Source organism: Anguilla rostrata, chromosome 12, assembly GCF_018555375.3.
Source record: "Anguilla rostrata isolate EN2019 chromosome 12, ASM1855537v3, whole genome shotgun sequence".
In the NCBI taxonomy this organism is placed as follows: domain Eukaryota; kingdom Metazoa; phylum Chordata; class Actinopteri; order Anguilliformes; family Anguillidae; genus Anguilla; species Anguilla rostrata.
The window spans coordinates 10,881,282-10,897,049 of NC_057944.1; the positions used below are offsets into that span (position 1 = coordinate 10,881,282).

The window sequence follows — 15,768 nt, forward strand, 5'->3', positions numbered from 1 at the left end:
CTACAGGAACAAGGAAGAAGAGTAAAAGTGATAAGTGATCCTAGATTGGGAGTGCCCTGCAGAGCAGTGATAATTAGTCCATTTACAGTCTGAAAAGATGCGTCTTCAGACTACGGCAGAAGATGGGCAGTGACTGAGCGGTTTGTAGAGGAACAGGGAGTTTGTTTCACCCCTGGGGAGCCAGGGCGGAGAAGCTCCGTGATAGGGAGGAGTGAGAACCATTCACCCGAATGGCAGGGAGTGCGAGTCTCCCGGCTGCAGAGCGGAGTGGTCGAGCTGGCGTGTAGAATTGAATCATGTCTTGTAGGTTGGTGGGGGCTGTCCTGTTGGCTGCATTGTAGGCGAGTGTCAGGACTTTGAACCTGATCCTGGCGGCGACTGGTAGCCAGTGGCATGGGAGTGACATGAAGGAACCTAGGAAGGTTGAAGACAAGTAGTATTTCAGTCCAGTTGAAGACCATCCAGTATTCTGGATCATCTGTAGTGGCTGTACGACACAGTCTGGCAGGATTGCGAGGAGGGAGTTGCAGTAATCAAGACGAGAGGTCACCATAGCCTGGACAAGTAGCTGGGTGGAGTGCGTGGTCAGGTATGGTTGAATCTTCCTGATGTTGTACAAGAGTAATCTGCAGGGCCGTGATGTTGCCTTGATGTGCTCTTAATTTACACATTTTGTTTTTAATTAATCTCTAATGTAGGTAGCTATGCTTCAACTGAAAGGAAGAAAATGAGAAAAAGATTTGGAAGTCATCACAGGAGAGAAGAGAATATGAAGAATAATTTGCATGGGCTAGAAGTAGAAGATTGAATTTCTGAGTGAAAGATGGTAGACTAAGCAGAGGCAAGCATACACGAGAACAGCAGTAAGATTGACCATTCTCTCCAAGGATTTGGTTTTCTTCCAATTCCTTTCAGCAGCTTGTAGTTTGGTTACGACCTGCACATTGAGCCATTTCAGAGATGGATGAGCGGGCCGGGTAGAGATGAGGCATAGTGAGTCAGAGGAGGTGAAGAGACAGCAGAGAAGAGTAGAGTCCTCTACAGGGGGGGAGAGGGCTGAGAGACAGTATGTGCAGAGGTTGACAGGGGAGGGACTGATGGAGGTGAATGTGGATTCTCTGTCATTTCAGAGCTCACCAGTGTGCTCTTTCTTCTTAATGACATTCTTAACAGTTGATATTGGTAAGCCTACGGCTTGGCCAATGTCTTTGACTGTTTTTTAAAATTATTTCTCAGCCTTATAATGGCTTCCTTGACTTTCATTGGCACAACTCTGGTCCTCATGTTGACAAACGCCAATAACAGACTTCAAGGCCAATCAAAAGGCCAAAATAATTACATTACATTATAAGCATTTCGTAGACACTCTTATCCAGAGGGACCATTGGGTCGGATAGGAACCAGACTTGCGTTCAAGATGACAAACGTTCATGGAAAACTAAGTTTGCAGCGAATAGTTAAATGTTGAACGATTTAAAATGGACATTCCATTTAGTTCGCCACAAACGCATTTTTAATAAAAATGGATGCGACTAAACAAAGAGTCATTTTCGCAGTGGCTTCCATGATATTAGAGGACTTCACTGATAGTGGTCCTGACATTGCAGATATCATACGAGTACACTCTGTATTGTCGTGTGACGCACCTAATGAAAAGGTCAGCAGAATTGAGCGATATGCCGAAGAAGTCATCCCTCGATATGATGATTTTACTTTTCGCTCACATTTCAGGATGAAATGGGCAACCTTTGTTCTCTCTGAGTCTTTCCAGTCAGCAGTCATTTTTGTTTGCGGCGCACTAAATTTTCAGATTGTAAGGTAACGTTAGCTAACGTTCGTGGCAAACAGAAAAAAGTCGCGACAGATAAAAGCATAAGGTCACGTTCCATCATACAAAATATCTTTTTACTGTCACTAGGGTTTTTAATGGTTCCCCTGTGTGTACAGGGGAGGGAGAGTATTCCTGGAGGAAAGTAGTAGGGGGGCCTCTTTGTGATGCGGAGGGTGTTCCTGTCCTGACCTTATTTAGGCATACAAAGGGAACAGTGTAATGTGGAAGACTTGCTGCTCAGGATTGCATTTAAGGGAAGTCCAATGAAACATTCAAGAACTGCTTAACAGTTCTCCTGGTACCATCGTTGGAGGATAATCTGCTTGACAGTTCTCCTGGTACCATAGTCTTCTTGTACAAGCACGTTGTAATGTAGGCATGCATCAATCATCTCTTTCTTGTTCCTTTTCTTTGTCTTAATTTGTTAGATTGTATTTATTGAATAGCTGTCTTTATTTGTCTTGCTTTGCAAAATACAATGTTTACCTTTAACTGCCTTGGTTATCGTCAACTGTCATTTATTATGAACAATATTCCCATTTCAGTGCATCTAATGTACGTGGTTTGCATACACGCTGACCCAGATGTGCATCTTTGCGAGGACCAGTGTATTGTCCTTATATACGGTTTAGGGGTAACACCATAATACGGATTACTTACTGGTAAGGAGGTTGAACGTTCTTCCTGCAATGTAATCGCAATGGGAGTTCCATGCACACACATAAAACAAAATTGCCATCTAGACTCACTTTAACAGGTAATTTAACAAGGAAATATACAAAATCGGAGTAGATAAGTGCATTTTTGAAACGATTTAATTGCTCTGATATTTCAGCGATGTTACTTTAGGAACTTTAGAAATCAGGAATTACTACGCAAATTTGACTCTGTTCATGAGCATTTGTGCCTGCACTTAACGCTTCACCAAAATGAGTGGGGTGATTATAAAAAACCAAATCACACTGAAGGCATTATTACTCATTTCACTAAGAGAAAAACTCATTGTGACATGTTTCAAATGTTAATTGGTTATTTGTTATTGATACATTCACATATTTAGATGTCCTAAAAATGTTACAGCTGCCAGCGCTCCCTGTCTTATTCAAAATAACCCCAGAAGGGATTTTGTTTTGCTGAAATGAAATGTTATTCAAAATGTAGCCAATCCCTGTCTTGACATCATTCCGATTGTTCAATTCCGATTCGTCCAAGTTATGCCGGGGAAGAGGCCCTATAAAATGTTTTCTGGCATGTCTAGACAGCTAACCCTCGATTGAACAATAAGGTTTTTATATGTATTTCTTTGTCAAGACCTTAGCTACATTGTGGTATAAAGCATCTGAGTTTTACGAATGGGTATTTTTCGTAATTACGGTGAAAAGGAGATATGTGCAACCATCTGGATTCTGAATTCCCTGCAGATATAATAGTATTCCATAGCCAGCTATAACCTGCTGCCAGTGTACATGTCTTCTGGTGGCTATGTCACCAGGAATTTTAACAACAAGCTTCTTACATGTATATCTTTGCCAGGGTCTTATCTACTGTGTGGTATAAAGCATTTGAGGTTTACGAATGGGTTTTTTTTGTAATTACGATGAAAAGGAGACATGCGCCGTCTCCGGATTCCGAATCCCCAGGAGCTCGAATAGCCACAGCTAGCTATGACCCGCTGCCCCAGTGTACGTGTTTTCTGGTGGCTTGGTCACCGGAAAAACTAGTCTAAACAACAATATTTTTACATATATTTTTTTCTCCAAGATCGTGTCTACAGTATGGTATAAAGGATTTTAGTTTTATGAATGGGTGTTTTTTTTATTAGGGTGAAAATGGGGACATGAGCCTGGTCGATTCCAGTCCCCAACAGCAATGGAATTTTGAAGCCATGGGGCCGCTGTTTTAAAATTAGACTGTAAACACCTCACAGCTAGACCAATGAGGGTTTGTAGCTGGAGGGGAAGGCACCGCGTGTTCTCCCTTGGCTGGTGTGATTCAAAACCGGAGATGTTAGTTATTTTCCTCTGTTCGTAAGAACAGGGCACAATTATAATTAAGAATGCACTGGTTCCGTTGCCACAGGTTAGATATGAAGGCGCTGCTTCATATCCCGCTTAAAACTGGCCCGAAACGGATCAGTAGCATTCAGGTTACTCTCCGTTCGTAAACGGGGCTATGCTGTCATCAGAGATATATCCGATCTGTCGCCGGACTGTCAATATTCCAATGGGAGCATCAGAATATTCACAAATGCGCGGAACAACACATCAAATATATCCATGACCACAGCAAGAAAGCGTAACAGTTAATAGGTTTTACCCTCGTGATAATCTGACTCCATATTCATTAATAAGTTATGTTCCAAATTAGAATTTAGGCTTGATTTAGAATGGACCTCAGTTCGTCTGAAGTTCTACACCGAGGGTCAACGCAGTTTCACCCGGTACGCACCGCGGATACGCCCGTAACGACAATTTAACTAGATGTTTGCAGACGACACAGCGGTTGTGAGATTTCCCTCATGGGGAGTATAACCTAATTAAGGTTCAGGGACTCCGAAAGGGCCAATATTGGTCATCCCAGGATCAACTTGGTTCTGCTGACGGTCCCGCCTTAACTGAAAACTTGGTGATCAAACAAGTCCAACGGGCAGTTCCCTAGTCATAATTGGGGGAAACCGACTTAGAGGGCTTTTACAAGAACGAAACATTGACCAAGACCACACAAATCAAGTCATTAACGGTTTTAATGTCAGGTAGGTTATACACTTAAAATAGTCAATTTGTTGTTACAGAATTTAGAAAATAGTCTAACAATCAAAGATAAAGATGAGCATACCTGACAGCAGTCTACACACAGAAAGAGTCTTGTGTGGAAGTCTGATTGCAGACTCCCAGAGGGCCCTGTTCCTCCTATAAGAACCCAGCGCAGGCAGGTGGATGTCGCCACAAAAGGGTCATAAAACCATAAATTTACTTGGAGGGGGAAGATTGGAATTTGGTTCAGACAGGATCAGACAGATGGATTTAGGCTACTAGGAGGAGTGTCCCAAAAATACAGTTTACTTACAAATTGATTAAAATAGATTTTCTACAGGTTTGCTGGTTTTAAAACCTAAACCAGAGCATCACTCGCACAGAGACCATAAAAACCATACCAAATATGAATATTTGTTCTCGTGATTGTCATGAAAACTCCGAAAAACATGAAACAACTGCACAATCTTTCACATGAACCAACCGTCAACTCTCAATGTCCCTCCACAGTGCATCAAGACCGCATAGTGTAGTGTATCAATGCACTCGACCCAAATCGGGATTTACTTCCCAACAAAAAGTGCGCGTGAGTAAATTTCTCTCCTTATGAAGGTTGGGAGACAAGTTACCCAGCGACACCAGGCGAGGGCACTGTGACTGTCCCTCAACCGTCCTGAGCAACTTGCCCCACTTCCACCATGCGACCCTACCACTTGCCATCTGAAACCTCCAGGATGTTGGGATAATTTTAGAATTGCTTGACCATAGAAAAGAGGTGTCACCTGTTAACTGTCGCAAAACCAGATGCCAAGGTCTTACGGGCCACTCTGTCCCGACAATATCAGACTCTGCACCTGGCGAATTGCTTTACGACAGTCAGAGAGGAAATTCCACTCTATGCCTGTTCCCGTGGGCCTTACAGTTCCCCTCTCTGGCCCCGTGGGACAAACAGAACGCTGTCCCAGGGGTCACTGAAAATGCCCAACTTTGACAGCAGTCCAGGTCCGGTGTTTATGGTCTCAAGCCCGGCCTCGCTGGAAACTGGAGGGGGCTGAGAACCAATGCAGCATGAGTGGAGGTGCGCAGAGAGTGTATCAGGTGTCGAAAATAACAGCATTGAACCAGGGTGATGGTAAAGATGACTGCGCTAGGGATGACGCACCCTCGGAACACCCAATCCCACCAGGTGTACGTGTCCTGGGCGGACCGGGTAGAGGAGCTGGCCAGGATCTCCGCCGTTCTTTTGGCCAGATTCACCTCCACCTAAGCCTGGTTGATGTGATAATTGGTGTCACGGATGATCTGTTATACCAAACTCATTAGGTCAGTCAGGGCCCGCGTTCCTTGTTCGTAGAATGTGTCCTCCCACCACGGGGAGACGTCCACCTCCAGTGGAACTCGGCCTAGAATGTTGATCTGACCCATGGCCAAATCTTCCGTCACTTCCAAGCAGAAAGTGTGGTTTGCTGGACAGGTCAGACCTCCATACGAGAAAGAGTTCATCTCGCTGATGACGCACCATTGTGTGTGGGAAACCTGGATAGCGTCAGCGTGGCCATGCAAAGACTGCACACTAATGAATTTGGTATCATTGGGAGAAAAAGGTTGTAAGGTGTTACAGGTACAGATGATATAGCTGGAGCTTTCATGACAACACATGCGAGTGGTGAATATGGTCTCTGTGCCCCTCATAGTGATATACCCGGTAAGGTGATCTAATTTTAGAACCTGATTCTTCACTACTACGCCGATAGAGCGTATGGTAGTGGAATTTGGGTACACCTGTTCTGGGTGAATTAAAGGAAAAGAAACAAAGAACCCAATACATTTTGTGTGGATGGTTATTGAAAATGATAGTATAAAAATAAAGAACCATTATAATGAACATATGGTATAAAAATACAGAAAAACACAAAAAGCACAATTTAAGACATATAAGACAAGTAGTGTTCGGGGGTTGTAGCATCCTGAAGTCTGTGACAGATATATTTTAAAATGAATGTGAAACTTGCCATTAACATTAACAGAAATTCCATAAATATTAAGAAAATTTCACATATTTCCAAAACATTCTTCCAGAAAGGACCTACAAATCCCCCTAACCATGAGGTGTGAAATTCTTTGCCTGTAGTTGTGCAAAGAAGAGAAAATCTAGGTATGGTTACTATCTGCATAATTTGGGGGTTAAACCACAACTGACAAAAAATAAAAAGATGAAAAAACAAAAAGAAAATCAGACACTGTCTTGGGAGTGTAGGTTTACTGCTCCTTAAATATTCAACAACTGACAGAGAAGGGGGGGAAACAGAACAAGACAGACAGATGGGGAGAAGGGAGAAAGGAGGAGGAGGAACAGTAAATGAAAAAGAAGGAGGAGATCTAAGGAGAGAAAATGTAGAAAAGTAGAATAAAGTGAGACCAGTAAGCCAGTCCTTGCCAAAAAATGACACCCCTTTCAACATTTTAATGTTAAAAGACAAACTTGATGTAAACTTAGGAGTAATTGATTATTCTCCTTATTTATTTATTTATTTATTTGAGATATGTAGTTTGGAAGACTTCTTCCTTAAATAATTTTCATTGCAGGCACAGATGATACTGGCCCTTATTAGTTGAGTTAAAGTTTCATGACATTATATTCATTTATGGCATTGACTGGCTTATCAATGGTTTGACAAAGATTCTAATATGTATATGTTGTGCTATGGTGAAATTCACACAAAAATACCATTAGATCTCTAGTATCTAACATGCCTTAGCTAATTTAATTGGCACCCAAATAAGTCGGTTAGTGAATTCTAACAGTTTCTAAATGGCGTGCACAGGCATGCGTTAATAATTAATATATTATTAGTTAATATTATTAGTTTAAATCCTCTGATTTCCTCCTTGTGCTGCTAAGACACACAGAATAAAAACCCAGATGAAAACAATAGGGTACACCAGAATTCACTACACTTTTTTGAAAGCGAGCTTTCTAAAGAAAGGTGAATGGTGGTACACCTATGCCTATATAATTTAATTTAGCTCTAGGCTATTGATTATTTTATTTATAATAGGCCAAAGTCTATTTTTTGGTTGGTGATAAGTCATGTTGGAACTTTACCTTCTACACTGGCTTATCTCAACTGTTTTATAAATCTTCACCTATTTATTTAATTAATAGTATACCACTGGTTACTGAGACAGATAACACAGGCCAAGGACCTTGGTTCCAGCACCTCAGAAATTCAGAAATTCTGTGTCCTGATACCTTTTCACCAGTCTCAGAGGTCTTTAGACATGAGTCCCACATGTGGCAAATTCCAGACGGTCGCCACCCTTGTTGTAGCCTGCGGCTACACTTTCAGAGGGATGGAGACTTGCATTTGCCGTGGCACTCAGCGGTCCTGTGACATTACATCGGGCGCGGTACTCAGAGGTTCAGTGACTACACTGGTACCGGCCTCGATCTCTGAGACTTAAAGTATGGTTTTCTCCGGACAGATACGAACAGTTTCAAAACTTGGTGCAGCTGCAGTCTGCACTGTCAGAGGTCTTGAGATGCGTGTACTGCCGCAGGGCCATACCTGGGTTTAAGGATCAGCACAGACTCTGCTTTCAGGGCTGGAACTTCGAAGCCAAGGTTATGCACCTGATTCAGCATTCAGCAGTATTTTAATATTATTTAATTTAATTATAATAAGAAGCTTGCCACTTTTCCTGGGTTAGCCCCCTAGCAAAGTTCAAACTTCTTCGCGTGTGCATTCTGTGATTGCACACGCTTACTGGCAGCTATAAACTCTCACTGTTCACCTTCAAAATTCACTGGCTTTTCACCAGTGCCTCATTTTCTCCTAAGTTTGAGCAAGGTTTTCTGCGCCTCTGCGCAGAAACAGTAGTAAGCCTTGCACCAAAACTCCCTTCCTTTCTACAAACGTTTACATTTCCTTACACATACGTAACCATCTACTGCTATAGGCTAGTTTGTTCTAGAACGCATTCCGCCGTATTATCACAACACATTTCCTAAAAACATGCCAACCTAAGCATCTCTCTTTCCCTGTTCATGAATTCCCCCGAAGGGTAGTAATATGGAAAATGCCTGGTTTCTACGGTCCCAGGCCTGTCTGGGATATGTCGATCCCCTGCACAGTGACTAAAAAACTCTCCCTAGCACAGGCTAATATATGAGAATTGTGTCACTCACCACACCAAGGATCGGGAAACCAGAGAAGAAAATGCGAGATACCCACGGTGAAGGGTATCACGCCGGGATGAAAAACACCAGCAGAAACTTCAGGGAACACTCCAGATACTCCATATCACGTCGGGGTCACCACTTGTAAACACCTCACAGCTAGACCAATGAGGGTTTGTAGCTGGAGGGGAAGGCACCGCGTGTTCTCCCTTGGCTGGTGTGATTCAAAACCGGAGATGTTAGTTATTTTCCTCTGTTCGTAAGAACAGGGCACAATTATAATTAAGAATGCACTGGTTCCGTTGCCACAGGTTAGATATGAAGGCGCTGCTTCATATCCCGCTTAAAACTGGCCCGAAACGGATCAGTAGCATTCAGGTTACTCTCCGTTCGTAAACGGGGCTATGCTGTCATCAGAGATATATCCGATCTGTCGCCGGACTGTCAATATTCCAATGGGAGCATCAGAATATTCACAAATGCGCGGAACAACACATCAAATATATCCATGACCACAGCAAGAAAGCGTAACAGTTAATAGGTTTTACCCTCGTGATAATCTGACTCCATATTCATTAATAAGTTATGTTCCAAATTAGAATTTAGGCTTGATTTAGAATGGACCTCAGTTCGTCTGAAGTTCTACACCGAGGGTCAACGCAGTTTCACCCGGTACGCACCGCGGATACGCCCGTAACGACAATTTAACTAGATGTTTGCAGACGACACAGCGGTTGTGAGATTTCCCTCATGGGGAGTATAACCTAATTAAGGTTCAGGGACTCCGAAAGGGCCAATATTGGTCATCCCAGGATCAACTTGGTTCTGCTGACGGTCCCGCCTTAACTGAAAACTTGGTGATCAAACAAGTCCAACGGGCAGTTCCCTAGTCATAATTGGGGGAAACCGACTTAGAGGGCTTTTACAAGAACGAAACATTGACCAAGACCACACAAATCAAGTCATTAACGGTTTTAATGTCAGGTAGGTTATACACTTAAAATAGTCAATTTGTTGTTACAGAATTTAGAAAATAGTCTAACAATCAAAGATAAAGATGAGCATACCTGACAGCAGTCTACACACAGAAAGAGTCTTGTGTGGGAAGTCTGATTGCAGACTCCCAGAGGGCCCTGTTCCTCTCCTATAAGAACCCAGCGCAGGCAGGTGGATGTCGCCACAAAAGGGTCATAAAACCATAAATTTACTTGGAGGGGGAAGATTGGAATTTGGTTCAGACAGGATCAGACAGATGGATTTAGGCTACTAGGAGGAGTGTCCCAAAAATACAGTTTACTTACAAATTGATTAAAATAGATTTTCTACAGGTTTGCTGGTTTTAAAACCTAAACCAGAGCATCACTCGCACAGAGACCATAAAAACCATACCAAATATGAATATTTGTTCTCGTGATTGTCATGAAAACTCCGAAAAACATGAAACAACTGCACAATCTTTCACATGAACCAACCGTCAACTCTCAATGTCCCTCCACAGTGCATCAAGACCGCATAGTGTAGTGTATCAATGCACTCGACCCAAATCGGGATTTACTTCCCAACAAAAAGTGCGCGTGAGTAAATTTCTCTCCTTATGAAGGTTGGGAGACAAGTTACCCAGCGACACCAGGCGAGGGCACTGTGACTGTCCCTCAACCGTCCTGAGCAACTTGCCCCACTTCCACCATGCGACCCTACCACTTGCCATCTGAAACCTCCAGGATGTTGGGATAATTTTAGAATTGCTTGACCATAGAAAAGAGGTGTCACCTGTTAACTGTCGCAAAACCAGATGCCAAGGTCTTACGGGCCACTCTGTCCCGACAATATCAGACTCTGCACCTGGCGAATTGCTTTACGACAGTCAGAGAGGAAATTCCACTCTATGCCTGTTCCCGTGGGCCTTACAAGACAATTCGGCATGTATTGCATTTTGAGAGTACACTTTTCATTAAATGACGCATCCCATAACATAAAAAGCTAAGAATGTTCACTTTAACCAAATTTTTTGTTTGACTGCAAATCTAAAATTGTGGAGTAGAGCCAAATCAAGGAGAAAAAAATATATATCTGTCCCAAATATTATATATTTTAAATGTTTACAGAAATCACATTAAAAACACATTAAACATTTTAAAACTGAACACCATGTGCACTGTATTCTACATTATTCAAAGTTTGAGCCAGCAGAGCCACAGAAACCAAGATGTTCGAGCTTGCACAAGTTTGTTTTAGCGCAGAGGCAAAAAAATAAAAATAAAATTCTGTTGTGACTTCATGCTTCTGATTTACAGTGAGCTCATGATTGTTTTTCCAACACTCAGCATTCCCAATGGAGAGCAATTCTGTAAACCAAATGGCATGCAATCCCACAATCCATTGCTCCATGAGAAATGGATCTGGATCTCTCTGCAGCTTAGGTATTTTTCATCAGCCGTTTGTACCCCTTCAAGTGTCTGTATAAAAGTAATGAGTTTGTGTACAGCTTTGGGTACAAAGCACTATTTATTACAATTTTGGGTGTGCACGTGAATAATAAGATTAGATGTTGGTACTTTTTTGAACATAAGAATGAAAATGTATTTTTGATGAGCTTTGACTGGCTCCTTACCACTACTAAACCACCTGTTACTGAACACAGAGAATGCATGCATTTGTATTTTTGACTGCAAACCATGGCTTGCTGTTGACATTACATTACATCACAGGCATTTAGCTGACGCTCTTATGCAGAGCGACTGCAACTTCACATTACATGTAACTTTTTACATTACATTTACATTACATACATTTATACAGCTGGATGTATATTGAAGCAATGCAGGTTAAGTGCCTTGTTCAAGGGTATAACGGCAGTGTCCCCTTGCAGGTTCGATACGACAGGAATCAAATCTGTGACCTTTAGGTTACCATACCAGCTCCTTACACATTATACTACACTGCCGCCCCAGCGTAGTATTACTTTAATATGATTTTTCCCCCTCTAAGTCTGGTGCTATGAGAATAACAATAATTCTATGAACTTGTACTTTGCATGGACCATGGTACTATTTTGTCAAGTCAATGACATGAAAATAAGAAAGTAATAAGCTGTGCTTCAGTGAATGTTCTTCCTTTTCACAATACAGAGTTACCACAGTCACTTAGCAACAAGGGCATATTCAGTGGCAGACAAATAATTTGGATTATGAATGCTTGTGTGTTCTATGACTTGTTGTCTGTTGGGGATTAGGGGGGAAAAAAAAAACTTAAGTTCAGTCAAACAAAAAAATTAAACAACCAGCACACATTTTTAAAGTTTGTCTGAAAAATTTAAATGAATTGGACATGGGAAAGCCACCACGTTTGTTATAAATTTAATTGAACCATTCTTCCACACAAGGAACCATAAAAGGCGTGACCTCGACTGAGTCAATATTTTTATTTAAATCCTTAAAGCCCAATGGCTGTGAAATTAGACACTAGCATCTGACAATAACACTGTCTTAAATTATTGCTTTTCAGTCATTGATTCAAGGTGTAGCGCTATATCACACATACCATTGTAATCCTTAGATTCCTTTCACTTTGATGCAAAAAAACCCAATCTCGATCTGTAAAACAACTAGAGATAACAAAAGAAATAACAAGGCAGTCCCCTTCCCCAAAAGAGGGCAGAAATTGCCACGCCAGACTGATGATTATGCTATTTTATAATCCAATAACTGTCCACAAACTATTTTGTAAGCTTTGATAACTAAAAAAAAGGGGTGCTGGGAGCCTCCACCATTTCAAACAGCCACTGTTTGCTTCAAATTACAGCAGCCTACTTAACACTAACAAGCCTGACTTACAGCAGCCTGGCAGCTGGGTGTAGGTCAGAGCACACCGCAGGGTAAAACCTAGTGCTTTGATTATTTCTGATCAATTTAGTGTGTGTGATAAGTAACCATTATGAACACGTTCTGTACATAGAAGCTCTACAAAAGGACACCTTTTGACTGAAATACATCTTTTCTCTCCAAAAAGAGAGAATGGGTAAATAAAGAATATTTTTGAACCCGCAATAGAATTCGTTTCTGGAAGTGGGATATGGCTAGGGAAAAAGATATGCACAATATTCAAACTTGGAGATGTTTGATGCCATTTTGAGAAGTTTTGGAGACACTTGGGGCCACCATTAGGAAAACACATGTCAAATTTTACTGCTAAATTCAATCCACTTCCAAACCATTATCCTGGTATTGTATACACCTATTATTATAATGCTAAAATATAGTCGCACAATGCTGTACAGTACCTAAATGTGTAATAATTAACTCTTGAATGTATTTCTATACTCTGTACTCTCATATGTTTTCTTGTATGGGGATGGGACAATACGAAAACAATTTTCAACCGTCCACCACGTTTTGGCAGTGTTCCAACACTTGTCATCACTGTTGCATGCATCACAAAAACTATTACACTACTAACTAACGCTTACATTACAGTGTGAAATATCCACATTATATAATACCACTAGCCTATTTAAAGACACTCAATTTAAAAAATAACATGTATAACCGAAATATTTTGAGCAGTAATACTTACATAGCAATGATGAAATTTTATCTGTTTATATTTTATTTGTTCAGTAGATGGAGACAGAGACAGTAAATCAACGATACAGTTCAATCCGCTTCTGTTTTGCTCCAGAAAACGATGTCAGATAGGTCTATCAGCATACATATGGCTTAGCTATGCCAAGAAGTCCTCAATAATATTAGTATTTTCCAAGAAATTACGAAAAATCGTTGACAACGGTTCGTTGGTGCAGCGTCTTTTACTGCTACCACAGAGTGAATGAGTAAGTGAATGGATGATAAGAAAAATTCCGGTTACGCTGACCTATAAAACGCTATTCCACTCAGTCTCAAAAGGGACATCTCTACACGTAAAACCAATGGTAAGGCTGTGTATTTATTCAATATTTAGTCCTAAATATTGACTGTAGAATGACATGGTATCATTTTTTAAAACTTTGTCTAGTTTATTTTGTTATTCAGTGAGTAGCGTTTTCACTGCTGTATTGGCATATCTTAGGGCTATTGTCGGGTTTATCTTGTTGCTATGACAGAATACGATTTTTTAGTAGTGAAATCATGTTTTTATGAATGCCCACATACACTATTATCCAGTGTGGGTGGAGGGTGTAGTTGCAAATGAGACTGTAGGGAGGGGGTGCTTGGCAAATGAACAACTAGGGCGACCACGGTGGCGCTTAGAAACTCCGTCTTCCGCATAGTTGTCCTGAATCGTCCACTAATAAATCTAGAACACAATTTGTGTTTTCAACTCATAGTTTGGTTGTAGGAGCACTGAATGTCTGAGTTGAACAATAGGATGCCAGTATCATGGCTACTAAGGGACTGCACCAACAAGTTTAAGTTCATTTAAAATCAAATCTACCTCCATATCTAGATAATAGGATCCTCTTAAAAATGCAATGGATAAGAACCACAACAATTTAGTAAATCTAGCATAATGAAAATAAAATGACATTTTTCTCTAGGCTCTTTGTTTTGGTTGCTTGCCAACACAAAGATATGCAAAGATGTATTGAAACAGGACAATACCCCAAAGAATGTTAAATGCTGCTGTGGGTTTTGGACTGTGGATTGTATGGTTTTATGACGGTGGTCTATAAACAAATATAACAGCTCTTCATCCATCCCACATTACAGAAATGAGGGTTTACAGACAAATAGCCCTTTGTAACACAAAATGAAATACTGTTGTTCAGACCTTGCCCAGGGTTCCGTAATGATCTTGGGCAAAATAGATCAGCAGGTATTTGCACACACTGGCACGGGTGTGCTGCTCTTTCTTATACAACCCTGGGTGGGTCACTGCAGGCCATTCAGGTCAGAGAGAATGTAGCAGCATGAAGCTTTTCAGAGGACAAGGAACCACAGCCCCGTGGATAAAGTCTGAGCACAGCGAGCATGGGGAGTTAGCATCCTGTAGCATGCATGACTGGGACCAAATAAATGCCAGTGTCAACAGCCGTTTGTGGTCTCTTCCAACGGTCTGAAAGCCAACATATTTGCTTAGCCAGTTAAACCAATGGCATGCTCCAAGTGATCAGAAAATAATGTTTATCAAAAAGTTAATTATATATTTTAAACGAAGGGCTTTGCTAAATTCCGTATACTGGACTGGCTGTAAAAAATAAGGCCTAGAATGTATGTTCACGGCACTGCACATAATTCATATGCAAAATATCGTTTATATAAAAAATAATTACAAAAGAGTATTCCTCTTCTGTCCCTGTGTAGGTTTGTATGACATCTGTTGCTAAGGGAATTTATTTCTCATTGTGTAGAGATTTTATGTATAAGTGCATGAACACATGTCATTTGACCTGATAAGAATAAGTATTTGTGTGCGCACTTGATTTCTTTGTGTTGTGCAAGACAAAGAGGAAAACTTGAGTTCCAAGGTTGACAGCCTTGGGGTGACGTATCTTCATTCTTGATTGGCATAATTTCAGAAGCTTTGTAATGGCGGGTAACAAAGCCTCCCTGCTGTCCAGCAGATACACACGCATCACATTTTGGCCCTTCCTGATGTATCAGTGTTCTGCAGACCATGTAAACTATTCCAGAACATTCTTTGTGACAGTCACTTCTTGCATGAGGCGTGATACTTTCCTTTCTCCACTACTAATTTAGCAACGGATATTTTGTAGCTGCAAGCACAAATACAGCCAATGGCATAAACAAAAGGTAAATGTATTAATGGTCAGAGTGTAAAAGTAAAATGGACAAATCATTGCGCCCTACATTTTCTCTAGTTTTGTGATTCTATGCAGCATGATTTGTGTACATTTGTACTGTACGTGGTTACACGCTGCTCTGTCTGCGGGGTGTCTTTTATTGTCTGGTGCAATACACGGTGTAGTGCACCACAAGGTTTCGCAGTGCTACTCAAGCAGCTGACAGCTGGTAAGAAAATCTTTTTCTTTAAAATGTATGAAAAAA

The 15,768-nt window shown here is 41.2% G+C and overlaps 1 protein-coding gene and 1 pseudogene across 1 annotated transcript in view; one reads left to right on the forward strand and one right to left on the reverse strand.

The window, feature by feature from the left end:
- The window catches only part of LOC135236071 (opioid-binding protein/cell adhesion molecule-like), a 296,427-nt gene that overhangs the window by 7,613 nt on the left and 273,046 nt on the right, over window positions 1-15,768 (forward strand). The gene's annotated exons all lie outside the window — the stretch shown is intronic.
- On the reverse strand, window positions 4,774-6,459 carry LOC135236669 (uncharacterized; annotated as a pseudogene).